Source organism: Quercus suber, unplaced genomic scaffold (genome assembly GCF_002906115.3).
Source record: "Quercus suber isolate HL8 unplaced genomic scaffold, Cork oak 2.0 scaffold_563, whole genome shotgun sequence".
Lineage (NCBI taxonomy): Eukaryota > Viridiplantae > Streptophyta > Magnoliopsida > Fagales > Fagaceae > Quercus > Quercus suber.
Genome location: NW_027070008.1, coordinates 1 through 13,017, shown reverse-complemented (window position 1 = coordinate 13,017; position 13,017 = coordinate 1).

Sequence of the window (13,017 nt, the reverse complement as noted above, 5' to 3'; positions counted from 1 at the left end):
GCAATCCCAAAAATTTGTGCGTACGTGAACCTGAGAGAGATAAAAGAATTAGGGTTAAACCAAGAATTTAAAAAAAAAAAAAAAAAACTTTAATCAACAAACCAAAGTTAGCGTGCATGTTATCTTTTGTATATATTAAGAGATTCGAAAAGTTAGTTATTGTTTTTTTTACTATCAAAAGTACCCCTAATTTAATTTATCTAAACTAATCAAAATGGGGTTAAAATAGTTGATAGAACGTTGCTTAGTGGTTAGGCATAGAGAGCATTTTGGAGATGTACATGAAGGAGAGGGGGAAAAAAAAAAAGATCTTGCAAAAAACAATTTTTTTTAATGATGGGATAAGGATAATAATTTTTTTTTAAAAGGGATAAGAGTAAGGGTTTTTTTTTTCCCATAAAAAGAAGTAAGGCTTTAAAAAAAAAAAGCAACTTAACGTGTAGGAGACGGAAAAAAGGAGGAGATCTTGCAATTTTTTTTTTTTAAAGAAAAAAGAAAAAAGAAAAAAATAAGAAGAAGATGATAGTTGGTTGCCGGATTTTGATAGGAGTGTTTGTAACAAATTTGAATAGTAGTTTAGTGGATGTGAAGTTATTTTGTAGTGGGCTGTTTAAAAGTTAGAAATATAATTTTACTTGATTGTATACCAATTTTATTTGAATTTTAGTAGTAGTGGTTTAGTGGATGTGAAATTATTTTGTAGTGGGTTGTTTAAAAGTTCGGTCCCATATATCTCTAACTCTCACCTAAAAAATTTCCTACAAAATAGGATCACTCTCCCACTAACCCACTTCTTCAAAGCAACTATGCTTTTTTTTTTCTTTTTTCTTTAAAAAAAAAATCATCCTCACGTTTATCTTCAAATCAATTTAAAAAAAAAAAAAAAAAACCATCCTCAAGTTTATCCAAAAATAAATAAATAAATAGATATATACATGTTTGATTACAATTTAAACTGCTTTTAACTTCTTTTTAAAAATTAAAAACAAAAAACCTAAAAAAAAAATCTCACGTTCTATCAAAAAAGTTATCTACCCTGTTATAATTAAAAAAAAAAAAAAAAAAAAAAAAAATTCTCTCTCTCTCTCTCTCTCTCTCTCTCTCTCTCTCTCTCTCTCTCTCTCTATTTTTTCTTTTTTATTTTTTCCTTTTTTCTTTTATCAAGATTTACATTTTTTAATTTTTTTAAACTTCACTTTCCTTACTCACGTTTAAAATTATTCAGTCACCACCAACATTTCAAAATTACATTTAGAAAAAAAGAGAGTTAACGTGATACATATAAATAAATAAATAAAGTAGAACTCAAGGTTGCTACATACCTAAATAAAAAAATTTTAAAAAAAAAATTAACGCCCAAAACATATACAATGATGGTAAAAAAAAAAAAAAAAACTTTCTTGAAGTTTAATACCTATAATAATTCTAGTAAAGTTTCTCACCCGAATTTATTTAATATTCCATTCCAATGATTCCTCAATGCAATTCAAAAAATTTGGGAAATTGTTCAGAATAAAGATACATATCTAACTCCCTACAAAATAGGACAACTTTCTTTTAGTTTTCAAAGCAAACTCACCTCAAGTTCTCTCTCTCTCTCTCTCTCTCTCTCTCTCTCTCTCTCTTTTCTTTTTTATTTTTTCCTTTTTTCTTTTATCAAGATTTATATTTTTTAATTTTTTATATTTTTTTAAACTTCACTTTCCTTACTCATGTTTAAAATTATTCAGTCACTACCAACGTTTCAAAATTACATTTAAAAAAGAAAAAGAAAAAAAAAAAAAAGAGAGTTAACATGACACACACACACACACACACACACACATATATATAAAGTAGAACTCAAGGTTGCTACGTACCTAAATAAAAATAAAAATAAAAAAAATAAATAAACTTTCTTGAGGTTTAATAACTATAATAATTCTTGTAAAGTCTCTCACCCGAACATATCTAATATTCCATTCCAATGACTCCTCAATGCAATCCAAAAAATTTGTGCCTACGTGAACTTGAGAGAGATAAAAGAATTAGGGTTAAACCAAGTATTAAAAAAAAAAAAAAAACTTTAATCAACATTGACAGAAAGAACTTTCATGGAAACTCTTTTTTTTTTTTTGGGTAATAATTGTATATTTTCATTTGAAGCAAAACATAAAAAGGAAACTTTTCATTGGATGCTTATTGTCATTCTTATCAACTCGCAAATGAATCTAGAGATATGTATCATTTTTTTTTTTTGAGAGATAAAGAGATATGTCGTGTGATAAAGATATATGTATCATATAAGGAAAAAAAAAAGATGAAAAAAAGAAAAAGAAAAGAGAGTTAACATGATACATATAAGAAAAAAAAAAAGTAGAACTCAAAGAAAGTCAATCATAAACAAAAGAAAAGAAAACAAAGAGGAACTTGCAAAAGATAGAACCTGAAAATTTGTTGGAGCCTCTGATAGTAAATGTCTTTATTCTAAAGAAAAGAAAGGAGGATGTAGGGCTAAACTAAATCTCTTCAATTTGAAGAAGAATGAGGGATAGAAACTGAAAAGTGTACGTGAGTTTGTGGATCTTAAAGTGTAAGAGTTTTAATTTACATATCTATTCCTATTAATTGAAAACTTGTAAGTGGGTATAATGAGGATATTTTAGGCATAAAAAAAATTAAGAATTCAAATAAGAGAAGCCCCTTAAATAGTAGTATAGATAAGCATCTTGTTTATATTGACTTTTATATATGCTTTTGTATTATTTTCATACACTTCTATGATGAATTTTACAATGAATTGCCTTAGCTCAAGTCTATATTTCCTCACTTCTTAATATTTAAAGAACTAGAACTTGGATATATAATATTTAAAGTTAGGTATAATGCAGAAAGGGCCGGGGTAATTACACTTTGGTGGGGTAGAGTTTCAACATAACATGGATTTTCATGAGTAGTTTAATTGGGTTTAGAGTTTAGTTCTGATTTGAGGGAAAGCAAAGGGAAACAAACGAGAAAATAATAAATAAAAAGAAAGATAAAATAAGTTAGTCCTAGGTTTCCTAAGCAATTGCACCTAGGAAAAGAGGCAATCAGACCTTTTAGCAGTGGGACTAGCCTTAGCTGATCTCTCAATAGTCTTCAATAGGTTGCTGGCAACATTGCCCATCTTAAAGTCACTAATGTTAGTGGGATACTATTATCCATAGATTGGCCTAAGATTAAAAGGTCATATGTCGTGCACAAGGTTCCTGCTTTTGCAATGTCAGGGAAAGGGGTTTGTTATAGATTATCCTATATTTTAAAAAATAGCCCATGAAAATTTAATGAGACTAAAAAAACTTATTTGGCAACTTAAAATGGACAAAACACAAAAATTGCTCTCAAAACTTAATTTGTGAAGAAAATTGGAAACATGCAAACAGGCTGTTTTCAAACTTTTTAGTTTCTTGTTTTCAAAAGTTAATGAAAATTCATGCCCAATTTAATGAATCTGTCACATTTAATGAGTTAGCATTAGAGTTCAAATTCTAGTAACAATATATTTCAGTATTTTCTATTTTTTTTAAAATATTTTTTTAATTTCAACTAACCAAACATGTTTTTGATTTCAAAAATACAAGAAAATTTTTTTTCTTTATATTCACAAAACAAGTTTTTGAAAATAGAAAACAAAAACTCTTATCAAACGTAACCTTAGTTTTCTTCATATTGTTTTCTTCTATTCTTCAAAGATTTGTCTTAATGTGAACCTTGATGCTTACACTCAAAACAGCGTTCACTCTCATTTTTGAAACTGCAAAGTGCCCTTTGTATTCAAATAATACAAATCTGTAGCAAAATTCTATGATATCCATGTATGTGTGGAATTGCATTTTACCATGATTCTTTTAAGTTCAGCTGAGTCACCCATAAGGAGTTTGTCCAAATTAGTTTATTTATGAGGGTTAAATGTTTCAATATGGTATTTAGTTTGTGCCTGCAGGGAAGACAATTCTTTGAGGGTTATCATTGCTGACCCAATTTGAAATACTTGTGGAAGTAGGATAAAAAATATACATTTTATTTTTAATTTATCTTGGTTTTCTCGTATTACTCAAATAGCTTGTTTATGTATTATGTATATGAGTTTTCTCAACAAAAAAAAGAAAAAAAAAAGTATTATGTATATGACATATGTATTATTAAAACATTAACGCACTTCTTTTCCATTATCTCATTATTTTTCTTTCATGTTATTATATATATATATATATAATACAATAAATACAAATAGGTGATTCTAATATCCAATCAAGAAAGAGGAACGTAGGGGAGAAGAATTCATGAGAGAGAGTTTTGATATTATCCCCTAAAAGAAAGGTTTCGTCATCTCATAACAAAGGGAATTTTTTCCATTTAGTATTTATTTTATTATATACTAGTTTAATTCCTGTGCGGTTTTGGTCATGAATTTATGACAAATATTATTTTATTGAAAAACAACAACCAGACTAAAATTTGTTATATAATTCCAGAACTCTTTTATAATAACAATGAAAAAATAAAGAAAGAAAGTAGATTTTACTTTTAGAAAATTATTAAGTAAAAATCGATTGATGTAATGACCTATGATAATGATGAATAGTTATGGAGTGATCATCATATGTTGAAATTTTATCCTATTTTAGATTGATATTTAGTGTGTTCTCAGCTTAAAGTAATCCTTTCTTGAGTTGTCTAGTATTGCTTAAGTTAAGGAAGTTATTATGCTGGATCATTTGCATCTCCAATCTCCAAAACAAGTAGTACATGTACAGTTGTCAATATTGCACCATGTACTGATTTCGGTATGGGGAAAGAATGAGATATTTCAATATCGGTTAATAACACTCTCTCTCTCTCTATATATATATATTTGTACTTATATATTATTGGTCAAAGCTCATATAAATTTTTAAGAGCCTTCAAAAAATTATTCAAGTATCCACTTCAAAAAATCTCTTTGTATGAGAAAAGGGCTTAGATACCTATGTATTCGAGGAAGAGGAATAAAATGGAACTGACAATTAAACAATTGAAATATAACAATAATCCAATTATAGTATAACCCAATAGGAAGAGGAATAAAATGGAACTGAAAATTAAACAATTGAAATATTACAATAATTCTATTACAGTATAACCCAATCAAGATATAAATCACGACGAGTTACAGTAGGGCAAGGTAGGAACTTTGTAATGGTATCATCTTCCAAGTCAAAGACGTAAAGAAATCGACTAGAGGTTATTGTGAAGTAAATTGAATTCCGTTTGACTCCGTTTTCTGGTACAAAACAAGATATGTTCCTCCTATCAGAAATAAAAATAGCACGCTCTCCTATGTTCTTCACTTGGACCCGTGCTTTCTTTGAAAAATCCATCCGTAAAATTAGGAAACTGTGAACCTTTCTCTCGTACGATCCAAAAGACATTCGTTTAACAAACAAGAGCTCACCACACGATTCAATGAGATAAGTTTGGAAACTAAACATAATATTAGGTAAGGACTTATTAATATCCTCTACTGCCAACTTGGTAAAATAAATTTCTCCACCCACAAACTCGGCAGTATATAATAAATAACCTGCAGGTACTCCAAAGTATATCAAAAGGTGAATTTTTCCTCCATGAAATGTAGCAGATAAAATAAACTTTGACCCATTTTCTTCAAAAGTTTGTTTGTAAAATTTTTCATCACCAAGCTGGCAAAAATAAAATGTGCATGTTTTGGAATGAATGAATACTACATGAAATTGATGGTTGGGGTCATTTGGTGTTGCTGTTAGAATGCAAATATCATCATCTGTAATGTCTACCAATCGCGGAAGCTGCATCATCTCTTTAGAAGTAGGATTCAAAAGTGAAGAGGGACGGAGTGAGGGAGTATTTTTGAGAAGTGAAGAGTGCGTGAGACTGTGAGGGTCTGAGGGATTTTTAGGTTAGGTTCAAACGGTGCGTTTCGCACCCTTTTTTTTTTTTTTTTTGGCCTGAACCGGAAATTTCGGATTTCGGCCGAATCGGCCGATACGGCCCGATTCGCGCCGCGTCGGGCCGATTCGCGCCTCATCGGCGCGAGTCGGCGATGCCATGTGGCAGGACGCGTCCCGACGCGGCACGGACTCGCGGTCAGCGGCGTCCCTGCCGCGTCCCCGCGTCCCGCCGTGTCCAACTCCGGTGCGGCTCCTCTGGAGCCGCGTAGGTGCTTCACAGTTTAGAAGTAGGATTCAAAAGACACAAATTGTTTGAATCGAGATCCTTTAACACCAACCATCCATTAGTACTTGTGTATATTAGTTTATTGTGCATCTCCGGAATGGTCCTTGTGTAAAAATAATTTTTTGATATGCTAAAAAAAGTTTGCCGTTCTTTATCTTTCCCATCACATATTACTAACCAAGGATATGATTGTGGGTCAGTAGGAGGATAGGGAAGCATAAGTTGTTTCTCATTACTTGGTTCTTGCAGTTGCTCTTTCCTTTTGCGTGCCTCTTCCATTACTCAATCTTCATGTACCATTAAAGAAAAAAATAAAAGAAAATTAATTTTTCAGAAGTACAACATAACGACACTTAGCAACTCCAATAGAATAATATATAGCATGCAACTTTTTTTTTTTTTTTTCTTTTACAATTATATATGTTACGCACATGATAACAAATAAAGAAAAATGACCACAAAGTAAATGAGATTCCTATGACCTACGCAGAAAAGAAAAGGCCACCCTTAACTCCATATTCTAAAGTTTTTTGTGCTGCTTTTATCTCCACTAGTTGAGGAACCCTCCATATTCTAAACTTTGTGATTTTATAAGTGATATATATGAGATCAGAATCCATACATGTATAATAAGTGATGTACATGAAATTCTCTAGGAAAGAACATAATAACAAAGGGAGGAAGAGTAATTCTTACATACCCATTTTTTTTCCATAAAGAATAAATAATGACATATTACATACCTAGCTTTTGAAAGCTTTTTTCCTTTAAAAAAAAAAAAAAAAAAGCTTTTGAAAGTTTTTCTAGCAGATCAATTCCCTTATATAAAGAGCGCACCTCCTGAACAATGCCGTTGTTGTGTGGGAAATCTATTCCTAATACTCCTAGGTTTTCGATTTGGATTTGTAAGTATTTTCACTAAAAATAAAATTGATTTTAGTTTACTTTTGCGAATTTCATTATTGGCAGACGTAGTTTAGCTTTATCTCTCTCCTCTCTATTTTTTAATTAATCATATTCTTTTCCTTTTCAAAAGAATAAAAATGTATAAAAGACCTTCCCATCACACCTAAATTCACACCCAATTTTACACATATTTCTTTGTTAAATAAGTAACTAAAAAAAATATATCTATATAAATATATATATAAAATAAATATTTGATCCTTATCTTTTACACCATATTCAATTTGATCCCTAACATATCGTGTCAATTTAATCATTGTCATTATTTTTTTGAATGGAAATTGTTAACCAGGCTAATAGCAAAAATAAAAATTAGTTTCCGTTGATGTGGCAATAAACTAATCTTTTTATTTTAGCTATTACTCATATCAATAATTTTCATCTAAGAAATAAAAGTAGGAACTAAATTGACACGACTTTGAAAAGTTAGAGATTAAATTGAAATATTGTGTAAAGAATAGAAATCAAATACATAGTTTACCCAAATAAATTTATATAAATAATAAATAATTAATGCATTTGGAAAATTAGAGATGTAAACAGTGTTTTTATTTTCAAAATTGATTAAATTTTTAGATCTTTTAAAAATTTAAAACTATTAATATACTCTAACTGTGTAATCTCTAAATTATTTAATAGAAAATATTATGTAAAAATATTTAAAGAATATAAATAAGAGCATGCAGAAATTTATATATGGCTATAATATATATATATATATATATAAGTGTTTATTTTTTGGCACTAACCGGACCTTTAACATAACACACTCACGTTACTGTCGAGAGTTATAGAAGCCAAAAAAAAAAAAAAAACACATAAAGAGATGTAGAACAAGAGATTGACATAGATGTACATGTTCTACAATATTTTTTTTATTCATAATAATTTGATATTGAGAGCTACCCATTCTTTGTGGATGGGGTTGCCATCTAACTTACAATATTGAAACTTACTCCTATTTATTAAGTTCGTTGAAGAAAAAAGAGAAAATTGTATCCTATAGTTAAGTCCATAATTTATTGGACTAGTCAATGATAATTAATTGAATAAAACGTTGTGAGTTATAAGTGAAATATATGAGATTTACAATGCATATTGCATACATGAAATTCTAGAAAGAACAAAACAATCAAGGCAAGCAAACTATGATTAATTATTGAGGAATTATTATATTTATACGTACCTGGCTTTTGCTAAGTTGTGGCTGCCTTTCAAGCAAACTCCTTCAATTAATTAAATTTCCTCCACTTTAACTCAGAGACTAGAGGTGTAGGTTTTTGAGTCTAACCAAACTATATTTATATATAACCCAAAAACAATGCCCTTGCCCTTGCCTTTGCCGTGTGGGACTGCTAGCTTCTCAATCCTAATACTCCTTGAAGTTGGATTTATAATAGGTCGGTTGAATTTTCTTTTTTCTATAAAGTTTAAAATTTAATTGCAGAAATTATTATAGAATTAATAAGCAAAACTCTAATAAGCACTACGTCAAAAAATATCTATCACATCAAATGTTAATACAACAAAATATGTATATAGTAGTTTTAGATAAAATATCGCATCTACAAGTTAAAATGGTTGCAATAATAACTTAAAAGTGTTAACCTATTGCATCAACATCAATAAGTTGCAATAACTTATAATTTTTAGTTGCAATAGAAGTTATAACATATGAGGAAAAATTGTTGCAATAACTTAAAATAAAAGAATCATTGCAATAAATTGATATAAATTGTTTTTACAATTTATTGCAACGAAAATTTCGAACTAATAGCTTATTGCAACGAAGTTACCATTGCAATAATTTGATATTAATTCTTTTACAATCTATTGCAATGACAAACACGTAATTGCAATGAATATTTCGTTGCAATAATTTGATATCAATTATTTCATAGTCAACCGCAGTGACAAAATAAATTAATTATCTTTTACAATAAAGATACCATTGCAATAATTTAATCCGACTTATTTTGTTCAATTATTTGCAATATATTATAATAAGTTTCATGAAGTAATAGCCTATACTTACAAGATATTCGAAATAGTAAATTGTTTATTGCAACAGTATATATATCATTGCATCAAAGTTATTATTAAAATATTTGGAGTTTATTACAACAAAAATTTTTGTTGTATAAACCTATTACCTCAAATTTTATTGCTACATCTTGTATCAACTATGGCAATGACTCTAATGCTATTGCAAAAGTTTTTTTCGTTGCAATAAACGTTTTTTGTTGTAGTGAAGACTATGTATGCGTTTGGCAAAAATTATTTTTACCAACCTATTTTATTATTCAACTTATATTTGCTACTATTCATGGGTCCCACTGCACTTTTTGATACTATTTATGGATTCTAATATACTATTTCAGTTAACTTTTACCTTTATTTATTATACTTTCAGCAAAAAAAATTTAATTGCGGCAAAATAAGCGGATTCCAAACGAATACTAAAAGCCCACAATTAACAAAGTGCGATATTTTTAAGCTATTACCCACTTATTATTAACGCAAACTCGGCTTTATTTGTTTTCTTTTGATAATTTAATTAAAATTTTTCTTGGTAATGCAAATATTGTAAAATTATTGTGTTATTTTGTTGAATGACATTAATCACAAAAATAATCTTGGCCCACCAAAAAATTAAAATTAGCCCATACAATAACAAGAGTAGCCCAACAAAATGAACAAAATTTTCAACAAAAAGGCCCATTCAAAAATGAAAAAGAAAAACCCTTATTAGGGTCCGTTGCCATTTTCTCATATTCACTAACAGCCTTCTTATCTTCTTACCCGAACTGAGAGCTTCACTCTCTCAGCCCTTTCTTCTTCTTCTTCGCAATGTCGGACCAAGCCCACCATTGATAGCCTCAGGTATTCCCAATCCCTACACGAGAATACGTTTCTTCTTGTGACGGATAACCATGGACAATGGTGATCATGATGGTGAGGGAGTCTTGAACAGGTGTAATATATATATGTTGTGTTATGTTCTTTTTCAAATTGTGCTTTGCAGTTATTAAATCATCTACTCATGCTTGGCTAAGGGCTGGCTGAACCTATAGGCGACTTAGGCAGCCGCCTAAGGCCCCTACTTGTAAGAGGCCCTCAAGTAGTAATAATATAGTATATAATATTATTTTCTTGTCTAAAAAAAAAAAACCCGTTTCTCACACTGAAGTCACCATATCTTTAGTTTGCCGAAAAAAAGATTACAAAAAGCCCGTTTCTCATTTGAAAAAAAAAAAAAAAAGGCCGTTTCTCACACTAAAGTGACATGAAGGCTAATGCAATCACCATATCTTTAGTTTGCAGAAGAAAAGATTACAAAAAGTCCGTTTCTCATCTTGAAGGGAAAAAAAAAAGGCCCGTTTCTTACACTGAAGTGACATGAAATCCCATCACCACATCTTTAGCTTGCAGAAGAAACGATTACAAAAGGCAGAAATCTTTAGCTTGTAGAAGAAAATATTACAAAAGGCAAAAAGAAGAAAAAAACGCCCACTCTCTGACTCTCTCCAGTCTCCATTTTGATTAAAAAAAAGAAAAAAAATACCCTTTTTAGTTGACTTACTCATCAATTGGTGTTAGCAATAGACTTGGTGTGCTCATAGATCTTTATTTCAGGTTTGTTTTTTGTTTTCTCCTCCTTTGCCTCTTTCGTCTTCTTCATGGTTTGTTGCTGGGTGTCTGGGTTTTTTTTTTTTTTTTTTTTTTTGAAGAGGAGTTTGCTTTGCTATTGCTCATTGCTGCTGAGTAAAGAGCACAAGCAGTGCCGGCAAGAGAACAAACAAAAAGACTAAAAGAGTTTACTTTACAAAAAGTGAAAAAGAGACTCTTAGATTTCTCTAGAAGCCAATGGAATGATCCGGACTCTTAGATTTCTCTAGACTCTTAGATTTCTTTAGATTTATCTAGAAGCCACTTAAACTCTTACACGTTTTAGTTTTTTAGACTCTTACACGTTTTAGACTTAGCCTTACACAATTTGCCTTTTTTTTTTTTTTTTTTTAAGAAATCAGATTTAGTGTGATGGACTTAGTCTTAGTGAATCAAGTTGAGTCCTACATATTTTACTAGTGGGCTAGTCTTAGTGGATCCAATCAAGTTAAGTCCTACACATTTTGCTAAAAAAAAAAAAAAAGGTTTATTGCTACACAAAAAAAAAAGAGTATTAATAACAAAATTATAAATTTAGAATAATTTACTTTGTATTAATATTAATTTTAATTTTTTTTTATGCAGGTTTAAAGTGTAAAGTGATCATATTAAGTAAAACTACAATTGTGCTTTTAATAAACCAGGTTCTATTGTTTTATACATTAAATTTATATTATTCTAGTTAAATTGTAATTTTTTTTATTATAGATTGTATTTCATTTATTCATAAATATTTTTTAATTACAAATGTCTACTAGAAAATATTCATCCGGACATGAAAAACTAAAAAAAAAAAATAAAAGAATATATGTTAGCGGAACTTGAATGCAAAAATTTAATTAGTATATTTGCCTCTCAAAAAGCAAGAAAAATAAATTTTAATTGAAAAAAAAATATGAATTTATAATAAAAGGCGCCATTTAAAACTTTCGCCTAGGCCCCCCAAATTCATTGAGCTGGCCCTGATTGGCTTTCTTGTCCTTTCTCTACTTTTAGGAAGTTTAGAAATTTCTTCATCGTTGGTGTTGCTCCTTTTTTATGCTCATGTTTCTTCTGCCAAAAATGAAACAATGAAAATTGAAAAAGATTAAAACAAAGGAAGTGGTAAGGTGTGTAGACTGTAGAGTTTTAGAGAATACATACCTGTAATCTGTTGCTGAATGTGAAAATTAGGACATTTCTTTAATGAATTTTATATAAGCATAATGTTGATATTGACTTTTATATATGCTTGTCTTATTTTCATACACATCTATGATGAATTTTTTTACAATGGATCAGATTTCCTAGTTCAACTCTGTATTTCCCTCACTTCTTAAGTGATACATGATCCTTTGGTTAAAGAACTATAAACTGGATATTTAATATTTAAAGTTAGGTATAATGCAGAAAGGGCCAGGGTATTTACACTTAATTTGGTGGGGTTGAGTTTCAACATAACATGGATTTTCATGAATAGTTTAATTGGGTTTAGTTCTGATTTGCTGAAAGCCGCGCTCCGACCTAAGTTTTCAAAGGAAAATAAGGGGAAAAAGCAAAGTGAAACAAACGAGAAAAAGGAAAAAGAAAAGGACAGATAAAATAAAAGCCTCAGATAATTAGTCCCAGGTTTCCTAAGCAATTGCACCTAGGAAAAGAGGCAATCAGACATTTTAGCAATGGGACTAGCCCTAGTTGATCTCTCAATAGTCTTCAATAGGTTGTTGGCAACATTGCCCATCTTAAAGTCAATAATGTTAGTGGGATACTATTATCCATAGAATGTCCTGAGATTAAAAGGTCATATGTCGTGCACAAGGTTCCTGCTTTTGCAATGTCAGGGAAATAAAGGAGTTTGTTATAGATAATCCTATATTCTAAAAAATAGTCCATGAAGGAAAATCAGTTCCCTTCATATTGTTTTTTTTTTTTTTTCTGTTCTTCAAAGATTTATCTTAATGAGAACCTTAATGCTAATACTCAAAATAGCATTCGCTCTCATTTTTTAAATTGCAAAGTGCCTTTTATATTCAAAATTTCAAATGATACAAATCTGTAGCGAAATTCTATGATATGATATCCATGTATGTGTGGAATTGCATTTTACCATGATTCTTTTAAGTTCAGCTGAGTCACCCATAAGGAGTTTGTCCAAAATAGTTTATTTTATGAGGGTTATATGTATTA